The sequence below is a fragment of the Pan troglodytes genome, chromosome 18 (assembly GCF_028858775.2).
Source record: "Pan troglodytes isolate AG18354 chromosome 18, NHGRI_mPanTro3-v2.0_pri, whole genome shotgun sequence".
Taxonomy (NCBI): domain Eukaryota; kingdom Metazoa; phylum Chordata; class Mammalia; order Primates; family Hominidae; genus Pan; species Pan troglodytes.
The window spans coordinates 56,821,974-56,838,000 of NC_072416.2; the positions used below are offsets into that span (position 1 = coordinate 56,821,974).

Below are 16,027 nucleotides of genomic sequence, written 5' to 3' on the forward strand. Positions count from 1 at the left end.
GCTTGTAGACAGCCACCTTCTTCCTGTGTCTCTTCATATCACTTTCTGTTTGTCTGTTTCTGTGTCCAGATTTCTCTCTTTTTATAAGGACACCAGTCATATTGAATTAGGGCCCACTCTAATGACCTCATTTTAACTTGCCTACCTCTGTAAAGATTCTGTCTCCAAGTAAGGTCACAGGCTGAGGTCCTTGGAGTTAGGACTCCACCATATCTCTCTTTTAGTTCTGCGTATTGAAGATGGATGCCTTACAGAGAGGTAAGAGACTCAAGTTCCCTTCCTGGCTTAAGTCTTGGAAGCCGTCTAAGAAAGATTACCCATGCCCTTTGTTCTGAAGAGAAAAAGCATAGAGACATCTTTTGCTATGGTTTGTTTGTTAATTAGGATAGTTGGTAAGAGTTTATACTCACCTGTACCCAAAAGAGAAAGGACTGAGGAGGAAGTGTTGACTGGTTAGCTCTATTACCTTTTGAAATTAAAACCTATCCCTCTACTTACCCCTGTCCTCAGGCTAGGCTCAGTAGGTGGTCTCCTAGCCATCTGTCTCATATTACCTCTTGTGCCAAATAAATACTTAAAAAATTTATGATAAGAAACACGTGAAATTTACCAACATATCTTTTTTTGGGGGAAACAATTCAAACACCCTCGATATACCGTAGGCTTGAAATTCCTCTGGTTTTTCTTTTTATTTAAGGTAGGGCTGGTTTGCCAGAGGTTTGTGTTTTTTTTGTTTTTTGTTTTTTGTTTTTTTTTGGTGGAGTCTAGCTCTGTCGCCCAGGCTAGAGTGCAGTGATGCGATCTTGGCTCACTGCAACCTCTGCCTCCCAGGTTCAAGTGATTCTCCTGTCTCAGCCTCCCGTGTAGCTGGGATTACAGGTGTGCACCACTGTGCTCAGCTAATTTTTATATTTTTAGTAGAGATTGGGTTTCACCATGTTGACCAGGCTGGTCTGGAACTCCTGACCTCAGATGATGCACCTGCCTTGGCCTCTCAAAGTGCTGGAATTACAGGCGTGAGCCACCGTGCCCAGCCTCTACCACCAGCTTTAGATCTTCCCTGTTGCCTCTCTCTAGCAATAGGCCACTGGTGGGGTGGGAGCAGCAGAGGGCTCATGTTTTCTGTTGTTCTGATGAAGCCTCCATATCAGACAGGCACTCTGCTGTGGTTCTTGAGGATGGGCTCCTGTAGGGGTCCTGCTCCCCTCCCCCTCGGCTAGAGGAGATATATATTTTTTAACTTAATCCCAAATGTGATAGTATAAACTGCTTTTTTTTTTTTTTTCTTTTTGAGACAGGGTCTTGCCCTATTGCCCAGGCTGGAGTGCAGTGGTGTGATCACGACTCACTGCAGCCTCTAACTCCTGGGCTCAAGCAATCCTCCCACCTCAGCCTCCTGAGTAGCTGGGACCACAGACATGTGCTAGCATGCCTGGCTAATTTTTTTGTACTTTTTTAAAGATAGGGTTTTGTCATGTTGCTTAGGCTGGTCTCAAACTTTTGGGCTCAAAGTGATCCACCTGCCTTGGCCTCCCAAAATTCTGGGATTACAGGTATGAGCCACCTCACCCGGGGAAGGAGATCTCTAATCGTCTAGGCTCAGCATGTGTTCTTGCCTCTTCCCTAGGAGTGGAGGTGTTTTGTTGTTTTTTTTCTGTTCCCTTCTCTCAGATTCAGTAGATTTTTTCATGTATGCTCTAGGGATGATAAAGCCTAATACTTTATGAGATAGAGATATGGTAATAACAATAGCAAGTCTACAGGGATTTTTTTTTTTTTGAGACAGAGTCTCACTCTGTTTTTCAGACTGGAATGCAGTGGCACAATCATAGTTCACTGCAGGCTTGAACTCTTCTATAGGGATTTTTATGATAAAATAGTAAGATTTAAGTTTAAAGCAATTTATTCATGTTTAATAGACAGTTGCATATTGCATTTCATTCAATAGTTTCTTTCCCCCACATCTTCACTTTATTTGCAAGGCTGAGCTCTTACCATTTACATCTCCATCTAAGTCATTACAAGTGCTGATTATTACAAGTCCTGAACATAATGACACACATGAACAGTTTTCAGAAAAACAAAAAATATCTTATAGAATATACCTATTTGATTTAAATTCTATTCAGTATTACTTGATTTGGGGTGAACATTCCGGCAAGCCCTTCTTCTTGGCAATTGGAATGTGGTACAATGCCCCTGAAACAATGTTGTTTCTGGTGGGATATTTGCACAAGGCAATGAAGATGGGGGAAAATCTACATTACAGTTTAGAGTTGAGGTCATTAATGGAAGGTGAATTGTAAGGCTGTAGGCTATTCAAGTTAAGACTCCAACCATAGGCAGTGTAGTAAGTGAGTAAGCCTAGTGTTATTTAAGAAAACTCCATGACTATTCACAATAGCAGAGACCTAGAATCAACCTAAATACCCATCAATGGTAGACTGGATAAAGAAAATGTGGTATATATACACCATGGAATATGATGCAGCCATAAAAAATAATGAGATCATGTCCTTTGCAGCAACATGGATGGAGCTGGAGGCCATTATCTTAAGTGAACTAACACAGGAACAGAAAACCAAATGCCACATATTCTCACTTATAAGTGGGAGCTAACCATTGAGCACACATGGAAACAAAGAAAGGAATGGTATATACCAGCTCCTGATTTAAGGTGGAGGGTGGGAGGAGAATGAGGATTGAAAAACTACCTATTGGATACTTTGTTAGTCCATTTTCATACTGCTGCTGATAAAGACATACCTGAGACTGGGCAATTTACAAAAGAAAGAGTTTTATTGGACTTACAGTTCCACATGGCTGGTGAGGACTCACAATTATGGTGGAAGGCAAGGAGGAGCAAGTCACATCTTACATGGATGGCAGCAGGCAAAGAGAGAGCTTGTGCAGGGAAACTCCCGTTTATAAAACCATCAGATCTCGTGAGACACATTCACTGTCACGAGAACAGCACAGGAAAGATCCACCCCCACGATTCAACTATCCCTGACTGGGTCCCTCCCACAACAGGTGGGAATTGTGGGAGCTACAAGATGATATTTGAGTGGGGACAGAGCCAAACCATATCAGGTACTATTCTCAATTCTGGGTGAGGAAATAATCTGTACACCAAACCCCAGTGACACACAATTTACCTGTATAACAAACCTACACATGTAGCCCTGAACCTAAAATAAAAAAATTTTTTAAAAGGCTGTGGACACTTTGAGGACCCCATGACCAGTTGAAGTGAAATACAATTCAGGGAGTGATTGATATGAGAGAATGTAGGGGGAAGGGGACATTCTGATGGTGAAGTGAAAGGTACGGTTATCTACCATGTGCTTTGGCTTACAAAGTTCATGCCCCATCATTTCTACCTCCAGGATTTGAGCAAAAACCAAGACAAATATGTATTTATTTCTTCCCAATGTGCTAGACTGGTGTACAGAATGGGGGTAGAAAGAAAACTGGGGAAAAGTATGGTGCGTGTACAAGAAAGAACACTTATTTCTGACATCTGTGATACAGAGAAATATTAGGCAATGTACCTCTTGATTTCCTAATTCCCTGGTGAAAAGAAGATTAATCCTTTTTTAGGTAATTAATAGGAGCACTGAACCTTTTGTTCACCTGTATACAAATCATTAACAGAGCAAGGTACCAGCTGGAGGCAGGTAATTTTCCAGCTCCTCCAGAGAATTCTTTGGGGATGAATATTTTTCCTATTTTCAAGCTGCATTGTTATTAAAAAAGGGAAGTGCATTTGAACACCCATGTTTAGCTAGCTTTGTTATACCAGTGTCTTAGTAGAGTGCCCCAAGTGACCTATTCCATGGATTATATGAATTTACTCATTCTTGAGGCCCATTTTAATTCCTTATCAGCTGAATTCAGCCTTCAGTTTTTCCTCTCTACTGTCTCCTTTCTATTTCCCTCAAACACCATAGGCTGTGGCCAAGATTGATGGTCTAGCCCAGGTCCTTCACATTATCCCATATCAGACTCTATCCCCACAGGGACTGGGTCACCCTTTGGGAACAGGAGTGTCACTGACCCAAAATTTGGGCCCTCTTTAATTTTTCAAATGTTTCTGCTGATCTTCAGGTATGAAGACGGGTGAGCTTCTCTATGAAATTCTTGAGTGCTTTAGAAAAACCGACATTCAGTAGTCCCATGAATGAAAGCCAGCCTGTGTAAGGATATTGCTTTCTGTCCTTGCTTCCTTCCATTCTTGCTTCCTCTTCATCAGCTTTGAGTATCCACTATTTGCTAAGTTCATAACCATTTGGTTTTAAGAGTGAAGACTCTTTTTTTTTTTTTTTAATGTGTAGATAATTTGCATTTATTGGCACTTTGAAATAGTCTCTTTTTTTTTAAATTATACTTTAAGTTTTAGGGTACATGTGCACATTGTGCAGGTTAGTTACATATGTATACATGTGCCATGCTGGTGCGCTGCACCCACTAACTCGTCATCTAGCATTAGGTATATCTCCCAGTGCTATCCCTCCCCCCTCCCCCCACCCCACCACAGTCCCCAGAGTGTGATATTCCCTTAAGAGTGAAGACTCTTTAAATTTAGTTAAGATTAAACGGAAAAGGATAGAAGAGCATCACAAGAATACAAAACCAGGCCTCATAAATGTCTGGAATGAATACACTGAAAAGCCAGTGGGAACCATGGCAGCTTTTCTACTCCTTATTCTCTCCTTCTCCCTTTCCTCCTCTTCCCCCTCTTCAAAACATGTGCTAATCTCTAGTTTAAGACTCTATATGGAAATCAAGTGGTCAGGGGATGAGTGTGGGAGGAAGCAACTGGTTATATTCTGGAGATATCACCTCCCCCTGCCCCCCCCCTTTTTTTTTTGAGACAGAAGTCTCACTGTGTTGCCCAGGGTGGAGTGCAGTGGCTTCATCACAGCTCACTGCAGCCTCAACCTCCTGGGCTTAAGTAATCCTCCCACCTCAGCCTCCCGAGTAGCTGGGGCTACAGGCATATACCAGTAGGCCGACTAATTAAAAAAAAAATTATTTTGTAGAAACGGGTTTTGCCATGTTGCCTAGGCTGGTCTTAAACTCCTGGCCTCAAGTGATCCTCCCGCCTCGGCCTCCCAAAGTGCTGGGATTATAGCTGTGAGCCACCATGCCTACCCCGAAAGGTGCTTTCTTTAGCTCCTCCTTCCTCTTGCCCCATCCTAAAGAGCTCTGTTTACAGGCTTGGATTCCTTTTCAGCAGTCCTTTAGACTCATAATAATAGAACAGAGATTTATTCTAACATTAATTCAACAAACGTTTCCTGAATGCCTAGGTTCTGATGATACAGAGATAAATGAGAGAGTACCTTCCCTTGAGGAGCTAAGAGTTAGTAGAAAAACTTCCAGTGAATTGACTTGGCGAGAGGTTTTTTGCTCAGATTCATGGAGGGAAACAACTCTCCCCTTTTTTGAAAATTCAAACTTTGTTTTTATAAGTGTTACAAAGGTCCTGCTTGAACCTAAAATGGCACAGCTGTTGGTAGGGTGTGTCATTGGCCAGGTGTGCTGAAATAGTCTGTCTTGGATGTTCCAAATACTCCTTAATTCAAGAAAACTGAACTCATCATTTACCACTTCCTTCCACCTCTTGACACACACTGGCAAGCAAACACATGCAGAAAAAGGCATCACAATTCTCCCAGCTGTACAAGTTGGAAACATAGGAGATATTCTCAATGTATGCCTCATTGCCACACCCAGTTAATCTTGTTCATCTAGTTAGTCCTTTTTATTTTGCAAATACATCATCTCTTGTAGCTGCTTCCTCCTCTTTAACTCTTCCGGTATCACCCTCAGACACTCATTATCTCTCACTTAAATCACTGTCAGTGTCGCTACCTAACTGGTCTCACAGCTTCCAATCAATCCTCCTTCCATCTGTTCTCCAGGCATAGTGTCTAACAAACAGTGGTTGTTGTTAAAGCTGGACAAAAAAAGAGAAACTTGGATGGTGAGTTTTAGTTACCTTGCCCCAGATTATTATCTGTGAAGACTCAGAGTCTCTGTTTTATTTTTTATTTGATCATCTCTAGATCCATTATCAGTGCTAATATACTGACAGTATTTATATTTTCCATTCATTGAGAACAAATTGTTGAGCTATTTTAAGTGAATTTTTTAATTAAAACCTTATATATAGATATTACAAATGTGTACAAAACATTATTCCTTCAATCTATAGACTATGTCTTTTGGAAAATCAAACATCGTATGTTCTCACTCATAAGTGGGAGGATGCAAAGGCATAAGAATGACACAGTGGACTTTGGGGACTCGGGGGAAAGGGTGGGAAGGGGGTGAGGGATAAGACTACAAATAGGGTGTAGTGTATAGTGCTCAGGTGATGGGTGCAGCAAAATCTCACAAAAAATCTATGGACTATTATCTTTAGAATAGAAATTCACATACTATGTGTAATATCTAGATAGCTCCTAACATAAACTTGTGGACTAAATTATAGAAATCACTATTCTGGACAATGTCCCTTTCATGGTAAAACAAAATACAGCCTTTCTCTGGTAAATAATAAGGTGTAAATCTTCCTCCCACCATGCCCTGCTAATTGCATTTGATGATAAGTGGATCCCCATGCATAAGATTCAATCATTTAATTGGTCTAAAACTTTCTTTCTAGCTTATTCTGTTACTCCCTGATAAACCCTCTAAATTCTCATTATACTGCATACTTTTATCATAGGGTGTGCGTAAACATTTCCTGACTCTGTATCTTTGCTTATGCTTCCTTTGACTGGTATAGCCACGTGCTGCAGGACAATGTTTCAGTCAATGATGGACTGCATATAAAACGGTGGTCCCCTAAGATTATAATGGAGTTGAAAAATTCCTATTGCCTAGTGATGTAGTGGCTGTCCTAATGTCGTAGCACAACACATTATCTTTTCTATGTTTAGATATGTTTAGAGACATGAATACTTACCATTGTGTTACAGTTGCCTACAGTATTCAGCACAGTACCATGCTGTACAGGTTTGCAGCCTAGGAGCAATGGCTCTACCACATAGCCAAGTATGTAGTAGGCTATACCATCTAGGTTTGTGTAAGTACACTCTGTGATGTCCTAACAATAATAAAATCACCTAGCAACACATTTCTCAGAATGTATCCCCCATTGTTAAACAACACATGGTGGTCACGTACTCTTTCTTTTCTTTCCTTTTTTTTTTTTTTTTTTTTTTGGAGACAAAGTCTCACTCTGTCACCCAGGCTGGAGTTCAGTGGCATGATCTTGGCTCACTGCAACCTCCGCTTCCTGGGTACAAGCTATTCTCTTGCCTCCCGAGTAGCTGGGACTACAGGTGTCCACCACTATGCCTGGCTAATTTTTGTATTTTTAATAGAGACACGGTTTCACCATGTTGGCCAGGCTGGTCTTGAACTCCTGACCTCAGGTGATCTACCCGTCTTGGCCCCCCAAAGTGTTGGGATTACAGGTGTGAGCCACTGCACCAGGCCTCATGTACTCTTTTTTTTTCACATTTTTTATCTATTGAAATATTACCCACTTCAATTCAATGTATATATAAAACTTGTCTTAGTCTGTTTTGTGCTGCTATAACAATACCACAGACTAGGTAACTTATGAAGAACAGAAATTTATTTCTCACAGCTCTGGAGGTTGGGAAGTTCAAGATGAAGGCACTCGCAGGCATGGTGCCTTGTGAAGGCCCAGTCTCCACTCCCAAGATGGCGCCTTGACGGCTGCATCCTTTGGAGGTGGGAAACTGTTCCTCACATGGCAGAAGAGTGGAAGAGCCAAGAGACAAAAGGGACCAAACTCACCCTTTTATGACAGCAGTAATTCCACCCATGGGGACAGAGCCCACATGGCCCAGTCACCTCTTAAAAGCCCCACTTCTCAACACTGTTACAATGGTAACTAAATTTCAATGTGAGTTTTGGAAGGGACAGACATTCAAACCATTACAAAACCTTTCCAAGATCCTTTTTCAGTGGATTGTATTCTCTTTCCATTGAAGCAACTGAGTTTTCTATTTTCTTCCATTCTTCTTCTGCCAGTACTTATGGGTAGAAGAGCCTACTATGTGCCATGGGGACTACAAACATGAGTTTCTTCCCTAAAGGATTCTACTGTCCTCTAGAGAAGACACACACATTACACACATCCTTATAGTTAGTCACTTAATATTATCTTCTCTGGTAGACCACAGTGATCTTGATATTACAAATTATATTTTAACCACCTTTGTGTTCTTTTTCAGCACATACTACATCAATTATCAATTATAGTGAGTGCTTAAAATATTTGATAAATGAAGGAATACAGTAGCTAATACTTATTGTATACTTACTAAGTGAAGGTTGCTAGGGTAGGTATAAAGTGGGGTGGCAAAAGAACAATAAGATGTGGCCTTTAGTGCTGGGTAACTCCTCTGTTTGTGTTGTTGCATATTCCTACAAATAAAACAAAAAAATATTGTCTTCAAATACATAAAAAACAATAAGCCAACTCTGTACCATTCCCTAAATGCATGCTTGGGGTGGAGGTGCAGAGAGGTGGATTGTGCAACTTTGCTAGGTGACTATCTGCTCATTTAGATGTAAGTTCTGGTCTTTTTGTTGCATTTCCAGTGTGGCAGGACAAGACTTTAAAGTATTTGTGTGGTGCAGAATAGGGGTTAGTTGGGGCCAGTATTTATACAAGCAATGAATTTCCAGTAATTCAGGAAAAGAATGCTAACTACAGCCTGAGAAACAAAGAAGAATTATAGAGTCAGGTGAGCACAGTGCCTGAAGCACAGTTAGGGCTCAATCAATATTTGTTAGGAAGGAAGAAGGAAGAAGAAAGAAAGGAAACAAGCGAAGGCAACCACCATGTGTCTAAATAAACAGAAGCAACTGAGTAAGAGCAAGACCAAAATTGAGTCAATAAATGTGAACCAAAATTAGAAAGCAGTAAGGCAAATGAGATATTACTCTTATAATTATTATTTTATTAACAATACTATAACAACTTAATGTGTTTTTCTTCTTGCACTAGGCATCTCACATATATTAACACATTTATTATTTAGAAGAGCATTTAATTAGAGCTACCATTGTAATTACTTTATGGATGAAGAAATTAGGCTTAGAGGGAAAAGAAGTTTGCCAAAGCTCGCACAGGTAGCACATGGCAAATGTGGCATCCTGTCCTCTAAATTATTCAAGATGAGACTCTTCCTGGAGGACATAGATGCTGATCATACCTAGGCCACATCACCTCAACCCATCCTTTTCAGCCCAGTGGAGGTGGACAGTTCCTGTTCCTGCCCCCATCTCACCTCAAGCATTTCCATGTGGGTCATATTCTCTTCTGCCTTAGGACTCTCTCGAAAGCCATGGAAGGACAGTCAACTGCCTTATCCCAGATGTGCAAGAGAACAATCCTTCAACAGGGAACGAGAGCTGGTTGAAAAGTCACCAGAGGCTGGGTGTGGTGGTTCATGCCTGTAATTCCAACACTTTAGGAGACCGAAGCAGGACATTTACATGAGGCCATGAGTTTGAGATCAGCCTGGGCAACATAGCAAGACCCTGTGTCTCCAAAATAGAAATAACTAGGCACGGTGGCATGTGCCTGTGGTCCTAGCTACTTGGGAGGCTGAGGTGGGAGGTTCGCTTGAGCCCAGGGGTTCAAGGCTGCAGTAAGCTATGATTGCATCGCGGCACTCCAGCTTGGGTGACAAAGAACGATTCTGTCTCAAAAAAGAAACAAGAAAAAGGCACCAGACTGTTGCCCTTTAGCTGCACAATTCTACATGGGTTCTCAGAAGTTCCCTGGTAGGTCTGAGCTCCAGTTGACCGAAAGGTAAACAGCTCAATAACCCAGACCTGCTTTCTCCTCATTCCTGTTTTGCTCCTGGCCTTCCACACTCCTGCTTCTGACATCACCTGCACTCTAATCCTTGTCTCAGGTTCTGCTTTCAGGGGAGCCCACATCAAGACGCTGGTTAATCACCCTGCCAATCACATCAAGATCAAACTCCCTAGGGCATGTTAAAGGAACACCAGGTATCTGAATCTGTTAAGCCATCAATATCACTGCTTGAGAATTATAACTTGTGCGATAGGGAACGATGTGTGTTATTTTTCTTTTCTTTCTATTTTTTTTTTTTCCTGAGACAAGGTCTCGCTCTGTCACCCAGGCTGGAGTGCAGTGGTGCAATCATACCACACTGCAGCCTTGACCTCCCAGGCTCAAGCGATCCTCTCACCTCAGCCTTCTGAGTAGCTGGCACTGCAGGCATGCACCACGCCGGGCTAATTTTTCAAAATTTTTTTTTGTAGAGAAGAGGTCTCGCTATGTTGCACAGGTGGGCCTCAAACTCCTGGACTCAAGTGACCCTCTTTCCTCAGCCTCCCAAAGTGTTGGGATTACGGTGAGTCACTGAGTTCGACTTCTCCCTCGCCCCTAAAAACAATAGTACCTTTTAGGAGGAAGGATGTGTTTTTTAAAAGCTCACCTTTTGGTGTTCCAGTGGTGATTAAAGTCATCTGGACCTTTTTTGTTTCCTTGTGCTTCTATGTTCCTTTAATTGGAACTCGTGGGATTGATTTCTAGAAAATGGTGCTTATTTAAGGAAAAAGCAAGGAGGAAATAAAGGCAACTCTGTGTGCTCCAACTTTGAAAAATGGATTTTGGATCGCTGAGCGGGTCATGACTGTTAGTGGACACGAGGGGGCAGCCTCATCCCGGGCTCTGAGGGAAGAGCTACGGCTTCTTTTTTCCTCCTGTGCACAGTAAGTAAAACTCAACAGTTTTGTGGAAGCAGATTTTTTTTTTCTTTTCCTTTATGAAGGACTTGAGTGAGGGACCAGGCTTCACTCTGCCGCACATCACAGGGAGTGTGCGTCTTCGCGTCTCACCTCTGAGGGCCTTTTGATTATGGGGAAGAGGCACCAACTCCAAACACGCTGCGTCTAAGGACGCTGAGAGTCACCTCACTTCCTTTGTTATTTTCAAGCACTGTCAAAGAACTGCTGTGTGTGAGAGAAAAAAGCACAGAGCTCCTCCTGGAAAGGAGCGGGGTGGACTGTTCCTTTGCAAACATTCCTCCTTTTGCCTGGTGACCTCATCCAATTCCATGACTTTTTAATAACAGCTCTAAGGTAGTAACTCCCAATTGGATGCCCCTGTCCCAAACATCTTCCCGGAATACCAGGTTTGTATATTTCTATATCCAGTCATCTAGCTGGTATCTCACATGGGTATCTTATAGCCATCTGAATTTGGCCCAAAAGAACTATTTCTTTCTTCCTCTTTTTTTAAAAAAAATTTTTCAGGGATACATGTGCAGGTTTGTTACATAGGTAACAAACATAGGGGGCTTGTTGTACAGATTATTTCATCACCTGGGTATTAAGCCTAGTACCCATTAGTTATTTTTCCTGATCCTCCTGTCTCCTTTAATCCAGTCTCTGCACATCTGCCAGGATGATCTTTTTAAGAGAATTCAGATCACTCCTTGTTTAAAACCCTCCAGTAGATTCTATTTCACTTGTAATAAAATTCATACACCCTATCACGGATGTGCAGAGTCCTGTATTTTCTACCCATGCCCTGCTGCACCTCCGTCATCATTCTTCAGCAGCCTCAGGCCTTGGCACCAACCATCCCTGTCTGCTTTTATGCCCTCTCTCTGGTTTTCACATGAATCGCCTGCATGCCATTCAAGTCTCAGCTGAAATGTCACCTTTCAGGGAGAGCTTCCCTGGTCGTTCCATCTGTAATAGTCAGCCAGTCACTATCACATTCCTCTGTTTTAATTCTCTGTAAGTACTGATCCCAGATGCAGCTTTCTTGCTTCTTTGTTGGTTTTATTGTCTATTTTCCTCCACTAGAAGGGAAGCTCCATTACATCGTGTCTTCTTTGGATACGCAACCACTTCCCAGTGACTAAACAAGGTCCAACACATGTAAGAGGCCCATTCAATAATTAACTGGACAGTTAAATGACTAAGTGGGTGGAGAAAGCACATCTGACCCTGTGAGGATGGACAGCAGGGTCCTCTACTATTACCTTTCTCTTTGACCTTAGGCAAGTCATTTCTTTTCTCTGGGCACCAGTTTTCTCTTTCAGGTTAATAATATTCTGTGATCTGTGTATTTATTTTATTTTATTTTTTTGAGATGGTGTCTCACTGTGTCACCCAGGCTGGAGTGCAGTGGTACAATCTCAGCTCACTGCAACCTCTGCCTCCTGGGTTCAAGCAATTCTTCTGCCTCAACCTCTGAGTAGCTGGGAATACAGGTGTGTGCCACCACGCCTGGCTATTTTTTTTTTTCCGGTATTTTTAGTAGAGATGGGGTTTCACCGTGTTGGCCAGGCTGGTCTTGAACTCCTGACCTCTGGTGATTCACCCACCTCGGCCTCCCAAAGTGCCGGGATAACAGGCATAAGCCACCGTGCCCAGCCCCTGTGATATGTTTATTCTAATTCACAAGTATACTTCTCAGGAACTTCTGTAGAAGTTTTTGAGGCATTGGGAGTAGAAAAGTCTCTTGCTGATGAAGAGTTTTTGAACACTGTTGAAGCTGGTAGAAAGCACTAAGATTTAATGGTTTCTATCATCCCATTCATTCACTTTCATATAATGAAGCAAAACCTGAAGCTGCCAGTTTTTGAAGTCTCTGGTGAAACTGATCCTAGGTCATGAAACAGACCGAGCTCACCCTCTCAAGATGCTAGCCCCCAGAGGAGGGGATGAGCTGTAGGTCAGGCTGCCTTTTTCTAAGCCTTTGGTTAGTGGTTCCTGGTTTGAAATTCTGGACCTGCTATTTCAGAAACAACTTAAGCACAGCAGAACTGTTCCATCTTATTGCACTTTAGGTGTGATCTAAATGAGGCAACAATTACAGACCCACACTCTTTAGGATGTTAAAGTGCTTCTCATAACTAACCAGGAAAGGTCACCAAATAAATACTTTGACGTTTGCTAAGAAGGGAGATTAGTGAAAGCCTTGACTCTGTGTTCATCCAGATCCCAGGATGTAGGAATGTTTTTATTCCCTCTCAATTCCTTTGATGCTCTGGGATTCTGATGCGCTTCTAAGCTTTAATTTCTTGAAAAGCCCTTTCATCAACCCTGTTGACTGTACTCTAAGATTCCCCCCTCCCCCCTCCCCTACATTTGGGTCAGCCTGTACCAAAGGAGAAGGTTATCTGGGCTGTTAAACCTTTGACTCGGTGTCTTTTGAAGAGCGCATTTTGCATTTTGTTATGTCAGGATTGTAATTAGATCCGTTAATTAAGGGAAGAATGAACTTTTCCCAAACTCTGCACCTCTTTGAATTTTTGATAAGTTTGCTTAGGTTGCCGCTGACCTTTGCTAAGGGGTATGCCACTGCTCATTAATTGGCAAATTTTAATGAGGAGAGTTGATGAATGTGCTGGCCTTGACAATAAATAAAGCTGGCTACCACTCCAGGCTTTACCACCTTTGGCTACTTCAAAGTGTGTAGTGTTTCTTGACTAGTGACCATTAAACTTGGGACACTTCAGATGACATTTTCCCATATAACTGAGCGAGGGCTTCCTTACCCAGGCACTGTTCCAGATAATTCCTCACCACTATCTCATTTTAGTCTTATGGGAATCTGTTATACCTGTTTCATGGAAGGGAAAACTGAGGCATAGGGAGAGTAATAACTTGCATAGGACATGTAACTAGTTAATAATGATGATAATAATAATAATGATAGTAATAGCCGATGTTCGAGTTCTACTTATGTGCTAGGTAGTCTCCCAAGCTGTTTTTTTTTTTTTTTTTTTTTTTTGAGATGAAATCTCACTCTGTCACCCAGGCTGGAGTGCAGTGGTACCGTCTTGGCTCACTGCGAACTCCGCCTCTGCGTTCAAGTGATTCTCCTGCCTCAGCCTCCCTAGTAGCTGGGATTACAGGCATGTGCCACTACACCCGGCTAATTTTTGTATTTTCAGTAGAGCTGGGGTTTCACCATGTTGGCCAGGCTGGTCTTTAACTTCTGACCTCAGGTGATCCACCCACCACAGCCTCCCAAAGTGCTGGGATTACAGGCATGAGCCACCGTGCCTGGCCCCTCCCAAGCTCTTGTAAGTGTTGTATCACTTAATACTCAGAACATTGTTATGAGATAGGCACTGTTTTTGCCCCATTTTACAATGAAGTACTAGAGACAAAGAGCTGGAGTAATTTGTCCAAAGTCACACAACTTACAAATGGTAGAATCAGGATTTAAACCCAGTCTGTAGGAATAAGGCTCTCAACCATACTAAGTGGGTGGCAGGCCAGAATTCCAACCAAGGTCAGCTTCATTTTAAAGCACATAGTCCTTTCTCTTCACCCATTTGCCCCATTGATTTAGCTTTACTGAGGGTATGTGTGCGTGTGTTTGTGTGTGTATGTGTGTCTGTGTGTGTGTATGTGTGTGTGTATGTTTGAACTTGGATTGTTTTAATTCCCTGAGCATAATTCTTCTGGAGTTATAACAACATGTAGAATATTCTCTGTGATTACAAGTATTTAGAGTACAAAGGAAAATACAATTCAGATTCTCTCTCTCTCTCTCTCCTCTCTCTCTCACACACACACACACACACAGACAGACAGACACAGACACACATAGACACACATACACACATTCTCTCTCTCTGTCTCACAGATTTCTCTGCTCAAACGTAAAATTTTTACTGTCCCTGGAAACGGAGTGAGCTGTGACACTTCAGAATATAATCAGAGGTACGATATTTAACAGATAGAATTGGGTGATGAAAGATTTACTTAGTGATCACAGTCTGGGATGTGAATTTTATTATACTCACTATGACTCCCTGGATTATAGTGAGTGAGAAAGTATTGTCTCTTTGGGGGTCATTGGTGGGAGATGGAATAAGCCTGAGGAGCGCAGTCATAAGTAACTCTCAGTGCTCTCTCTCTCCCTCTCTTTTTTTTGAGATAGAGTCTTGCTTTGTTGCCCAGGCTGACGTGCAGTGGCACGATCTTGGCTCACTGCAGCCTCAACCTCCTGGGCTCATGCAATCCTCCCATCTCGGCTCACTGCAGCCTCGACTTCCCAGGCTCAAGTGATTCTCGTGCCTCAGCCTCCTGAGTTGCTGGGACCACAGGCATGCACCACCATGCCTGGCTAATTTTTGTATTTTTTTTGTAGAAATGGGGTTTTGCCATGTTGCCCAGGCTGGTCTCAAACTCCTGGGCTCAAGTGATCCACCCACCTCAGCCATCCAAAGTGCTGGGATTACAGGCGTGAACAACCATGCCCAGGCCAGCGCACCTTTTAAAGGTGCTCCAAAATGCTATAACTTATAACGATGATAAAATATAGTGCTGACATCACTTTACCCCTTGCTTAACACTTGCACTCCTAACAGTCTACAATCGCAATTATTCCCCAAAATAATTATTAAATACTCAACAGTTTAAAATACACACCAGCATCCACAGTTGCCACAAAGATTCCTCATTTTTTTTTTTTTTTGCTAAAGACATCCTGTCTTGCAAAATGTCATCATTTTTAGAATTTCTGTCTCTGAACATTGTCCTGAGTGACTTCTTTGAAATTTCTTCCAACTGTTGCTGAAGATAATTTGACATCACTGGGGAGTCTCGTTCATTTGGGGAAATACCATACTCATTTCATCCTCATGTTCTCTTATGCCTGCTTTATACAGGGGAGACACTGAGGTAGAGGGAATGTTGGTGTCTTGCCCAGGGCACCACTTAGCAAATACTTTGTCAAAGTGTGCTGATTATAAATATCAAAATAAGCCTGTGTATTTGGTTATACACCTTACGATCTGCTAGCATGGTGAAAGCTCCTATTATCCTTAGAGCCACGTACATGGGCTACCTTATTCAAAAGGGGATTCTTTCACATACCGAGAGGAGGAAGAACTTGCTCAAAGTCATACTTTAAGTTAATATCAGAGACATCTCTGGAACTCAGCTGTCTGAGTCCCAGAAAATA

At 42.2% G+C, this 16,027-nt stretch overlaps 2 long non-coding RNA genes across 3 annotated transcripts in view; one reads left to right on the forward strand and one right to left on the reverse strand.

Annotated features, from left to right (window-relative positions):
• LOC107968867 (uncharacterized) overlaps positions 1-16,027 on the forward strand; it is a 443,383-nt gene that overhangs the window by 53,965 nt on the left and 373,391 nt on the right. The window lies entirely within an intron of this gene.
• Positions 5,743-7,182, reverse strand: LOC107968866 (uncharacterized). Its single transcript, XR_001710384.2, has 2 exons — positions 6,980-7,182; positions 5,743-5,965 (listed from the first exon to the last, which is right to left on the reverse strand). It is a non-coding gene; the product is annotated as an uncharacterized LOC107968866 (long non-coding RNA).